The sequence below is a fragment of the Oryzias latipes genome, chromosome 19 (genome assembly GCF_053564925.1).
Source record: "Oryzias latipes strain Hd-rR chromosome 19, Olatipes_Hd-rR_3.1".
In the NCBI taxonomy this organism is placed as follows: Eukaryota; Metazoa; Chordata; class Actinopteri; order Beloniformes; family Adrianichthyidae; genus Oryzias; species Oryzias latipes.
Genome location: NC_136255.1, coordinates 12,537,239 through 12,542,933, shown reverse-complemented (window position 1 = coordinate 12,542,933; position 5,695 = coordinate 12,537,239).

Sequence of the window (5,695 nt, the reverse complement as noted above, 5' to 3'; positions counted from 1 at the left end):
GGATAGCACAAGGGTTGCACAAACCATTCACAACCAACTCCACGTTAACATGAGTGTTCAACTGTCAGAAGACCTTTGCAGGTGACTGCCGTGAACAGTTGCAGTGGGCACAAGGATCTTCTTCCAGTGTTGTTCTTAACTGTTTCTGACATGAAACTGCAAGAAGGCTGAACATTTTCACATGCTTCATGGCTCTTTAATTAACTCCTAACAGGTTAAATTATGAGCAATCGTGAATTATTTAGCATTTCTTGGCAAATTGTCTGAAACTTTTTCAAGACAAAACATAAACATGCATCAACAAGAGACTGCATTGTGCCAGAAATGCTCAGAGTCCAAATAGTTCCCGGATTTGCCTGTGGCTAAATAATTTCATGAAATGTGGCCCAACCAAAGTGCTACTGAGGGCAGCAGTAAATTGGATGCGTGCAGATGCCGTGAAATCCAGTTATCTGGTTATAAATGTCCTCCTCGACTTCATCAGCGCTCACTGTAAACCCACAACTTGTGAGTTGATCACTTGTTATCAGGCCTGACAAATTGTCTTTTACACTGATTCCATTGAAAGTAAAATATACCCATGACTTTATGAAGTGTGATTTTTTTTTTAAGGTTGTTTTTGAAGGTAGCTGAAGTAAAATTATTACTACAGTCCTTTGGAGCTGGATGGTAATTGGATCACAGTCAGTGACTTGATCCTGGGCTTACCCACTGAACACAAGAAGAGATTAGATGAGATAGGACAGAACGGGGAATTAAAACTAGAGAGTCTCTAGGAAACTAAGCCTTTTTTTCCCAATAAATGCAAGTAAACATTTTTTTAGGGACAAAAGGGAAGGAGAAAGGAGGTTTGTCACTCAGTTAAACTGACATTTTCCTCTTTTTCCTCTGTCTGCACCCCTCTAGGAACTGCGTGATATCTTTGAAGAGTGGTGGTCTTTGTTAAAAAAAAAAAAAAACGAGAGCCCAAGGTGCTCCGAAACCCACAGTTAGAATACTCAAGGATTTTCAAACAGAAGGGACAGTTTAAATGGCTTTCAAGGTGTTAGTTTAACTGCCTCATTGGATGATGGTTTGAGAATTGAAAGGAGGCCTAACATTTACAAAGCGGAATTTGAGAAATTCACTAATTTTCTCTCTGAAGCTTCTTGGCCATTCCTTCTTTATTAACGTACATTATTACAAAAATTATTACATAAATTATTATTATTATTATTATTATTACATAAAATTTCCAAATATGCCCAAGAATGAAAACAACACCAAAGTCGAAAAAAGTTTTCTTATTCTGTAGGTTTTCTATATGAAGTGTTTTATCAGCTCTAGTACTCTTATATGTCTAATTCTGCACCTTGAACTGGCAGATAAGTTAAGGTCAGTGCCTTAAGTTTTTAATTAAAATAACTAAACCCTGAATTTTTTTTTTATAAATTCCTTTTAACACCAAATGTGGTGGGCTTTTTAAGCAGGAACCCTGCAAGGTCATTTGTTATGATTAACTTTTAAAATCTTGTCACAGTCCATTAATGGGAACAAAATGTTAAACAAATCAATCCATGACATAATGAAAAGCTGCTTGCACTTTTACCATCTTAGCTAATTAAAGCCAAAACCAACTTCATAAAATGGACAGATGGTTTAGTGTATTTGAAAGTTCTTAGACTAGTAAATTGAGCCTATAAGTGCACTATAAGGCACACTTAAAAGCCTCATTGCTTGTAATTTCATAAAAATAACAGTGCACCTTCTCTGGAGCGCCTTATACACAGATTTATTCTGGTTGTGCTCACTGACATTGAGATTTTCAGAGGCATACTGCGCTCTGTCTAAATGTCAGTCTGTTTGGTTTTTGCGATGCATACGGGGTGTTACTGCATAAAAAAGGCTGATGCGATTAACTGTGTCGAACTAAAACTTTTTTACGTGTTTTTAACAACACTGGGAGTTAGCATAGTCACAGTAAAGTTTATCTCAGCTCTATCAATCTGTTTACATGTTATTAACAATGTTGGTAGTTAGCGTAGTCAGGGTAGCATTTGTTTTAGCGCTATCAGTCTGTTGTTTGGCATGTTGCTGACAATGTTCGGAGTCATAGTGACAGTAACGTTTGTCTTAGCTGGAAATACCACCAACCTTTTTTATCACCTGAAGCAGAGCCACCAAGCATGCACAGCAGCAACAGTCTAAACGACAATAAGAAAACTCTGAGAATTTGCTTTCAGTTCCTAGATTGTATCGTGATACATATTGGCATTGCCTGATATGACAAAAACGATATCTTGATATAAAAAAAGTCTATATCGCTCAGCCCTACTTAGCCGTATCCGTCTGTTTTTTGCATGTTTGCTAACAATGTTGGGAGTTAGCACATGCAGTCACAGTAACGTTTGTCTTAGCGATATCCATGGTATCCATCAACATCTGTGGTTTAACTACGTTTTAAGCAAAACCCTTTTTATGCAAACCCTTTGTTTCTACATCATCAATGCTTTGATCTCACTTTATGTTGCAAATATTAAAGTTGTTTGGTAGGTAATTTCTACAACACACTGTGTTGGCATTTTGAAACTGAGTAGTAAGTCTGTATGTGACTGTAGCTGACTTTTGATGTTGGAGGCAAATGAAATGCAGCATTTTACCACAATTGACCTCTTTCTAACTCGTCTTGCAATTTAATGTCATTTTCACTGTGATGCACTCTCTTAGGTATCTGAGGAAAATGAAAATTGGGGTAAATTGCTGACACTTCGAGATAAAGCGGTGTTGGGTCACAATTTTCTTTTTACCTCGGCTGACAAGTTTCCATTAAAGGACAGAGAACAATACTCAGTCTCTACACAGTCTGCATTCAGCCATGCAACACTGAGCTACACAAAATAGTTACAAAAGTATCTGAGGCCAAGTTATGTGAAATGCACCACAAAAGCACAACATTCCTGCGTTTCTCCACATCAACCCAGAGGTGGAGTATCCCACATAACAATAAAACTCAAATTAGCTCATTATCTCAGGCGTATAACAACATTTAGAAGTGGTCAAACCAGGCATTAAAACACAAGCGGGCATCAGGGGAATAATGAGAGTTAAAGTTCACACCTGAGACCCACATGGTCATAATACCCACACAGACTCAAGCTGTTTCTACACAGCCTCAATGTGCAAAACATCAGAGATTGTAAATTTGCTTTGAGAGTGGGAAATTAAAGACACTTTTTGAAGTGATATGGGACAGTCATAAAATAACCGGAAAGCTGCGTCTACCCTAATTACCTTCACAGCTGTTCTGAGTCATACAATAAAAGATCAATATGTCCGGACCTTTAATATAAGTAATTATAGGGATAACAGTAATTACACATCAATTGCAGTCACTCTTCACTTGAAAAGACTGTACATTAGGAAAGCGTTTTGGTGAAAGCAAAACAATCTCCTTTATGTATAAGCAGATGTATCTAAAGAAAATTATCAATCATTTTTTAGTTGAAATGGATAATCAAAATGACAAAATGACCAAGAATAATAAATAATTTTCATTTTTATCTATATCTGCAAAGAAAAGCCTTGCTTGTGGTCCATATTAATTGCAAAAAGCCCTTGATTATTGTTTCTAACTTGTTGTTTTTTACACTCTTTGCTCTCAAATTTCATTCCATTACTTTTATGGGTGAAATCCAATGCGATCAGACATGTACCAAAATGCAATTAAAAAGTTCCACAGAGTTCATAAAATTGGTTTTCATCTGTTATTTGTTCATGCTTTTTTCTAAAATTAGTTGTTGTTGTTGTTGTTTTTACACCTGCTCCAGTACATGTATTGTTTTGCAAAGCCATATACCTTGAAATCTTCATTTGTTAAAAAAAGACAAGAAAATGTAATTCTGTATGATCAAATGTCAAATGAATAAAAAAAATGTCATTTGGCATGAGGTCTTTTCATATAGTTGTGTGCTTGATACAGTTTTGTCAGTTTATTTAATAGTACCTAAAAGCATCCTTTGGAAATTGAGCTTGCTGACCTTAGGAAATGTGGCAGACTTAATATTTAGTTTATTAAAAACACTTGAGTACAAGTATAATGCTGCGTCCACACCAGGCATTTGATGCGTGTCTAGCATATGGTCACTGGACTGTCACTCCCTGATAGTAGCACACACTTACTGTTGGAAGTGGTGCAAATCTCTCAGTGCTCCAGGCTTTTCCTTTCACAGCTCTATTACGATATTTGAAAGACTTGCTGTCGTAGTATTTTGGCCGGGCACAAACTGCAATTATTTATTTCTCTTCTATCATCAATTTTAACAGTTTTTTTTACGTGGAGCCTAAATCAATCTTACAACTTGTGTAGTGATGTGTGAACATGAAAGTTTTGACCACGGAAGCCTGAAACCTGTATACTTTTAAAAGTGGTAGCTGGAACGCTCGTTGCTGAGGGTGGTGTCAACGTAGCTTGACCCTTGTTCTATCCAAGGCACTTTAACATTGGGAGTGGGGTCATCTGGACCCCACAAGACAGTGTGCTGAAGCTTTTTAATTTAATGATTTGTGATCTTCACTGGTGTCCATGGATTACATGGAATCCTCTTCACCTTTATCCACCTTTGTCCTGGTAGGGAGAACACGTCAATGTAAGGGTGGGGTCATCTGGACCCCATACGATAGCAAAAGGGTTAAGTATAGTAAGTTTAGGACTGACAGAAACAGAAAAGAAAACACACAAACAGTGGTGTAGGAAGTATACTAAATAAATACTTCTTTAGACTAAACATTTTATGTTGACAATAAATAAATAGTGTCTAAAAAGTAAATTTTTAAATAGACTGCTTCAGTTTTAGTATCTACCAAGTATACTTGTAGTGCACTTAATTAGACTACTTTTTGCCAAGAGTAGACTTGATTTGCTGTGGTAACCTTAGCAAAAAGCTGTCTAAGGCTATGTTTGTATTCCTTCTACTCACTACATAGTGGACTATATAGTGCGTTTGCCCTATTGTAGTGCTGTCCAAATCTACGATTCCCAAATCGAGTGCCCTAAAAATTTCCCAGGGGTCTCGGTAAAAAACCAGTGTGCATCAATGCTCACTATATTAGTAAATATAGACCACAATACATTGTGTTTGAACTATTTTTGCAAAAAATGTATTTTTTTAACAAATCATCAACGTTTTCATCTTCGAAACACAGTGGATTCATAAATAGTTGTTGCAATAATCTCAAAACAATTTGATTTTCACTTTGTGAAAATGGTGAGTTCATATTCTCCGTGTGCATGGTGCACTATATAGTTATTTTTGTAGGGATCAGGGTTGGAATTTGGACATAGTCACTGTATGGTCACGTCTTTGCAAAATTCAAAGTGTTTCCACATAATGGACTGTAATGAAAGGCTTGATCACTTTTTGCCGCTGTTGTATATATATAAAGTATTTGTCTTTATTTCTTTTTGTAACAATTTTATAATGGTGTAGGTCAATTTGATAAAATTAACAACTTGCCACATACAGACCGATCTGGTTGGATGGTACATCGATTTATCGATTCATCAATTAACTGTTACACCCTTATTTAATAACGTATTCATTTTTAGGCTGCACGGGCTCTTTCAGGAATCCCCATCAAGTTGAAGTTCTGTCCATTCTTGCTTTGTAAATAAATGGGACGCTGGCCCTTTAAATCTTGGCAGGAGGCGGTCCTTGTT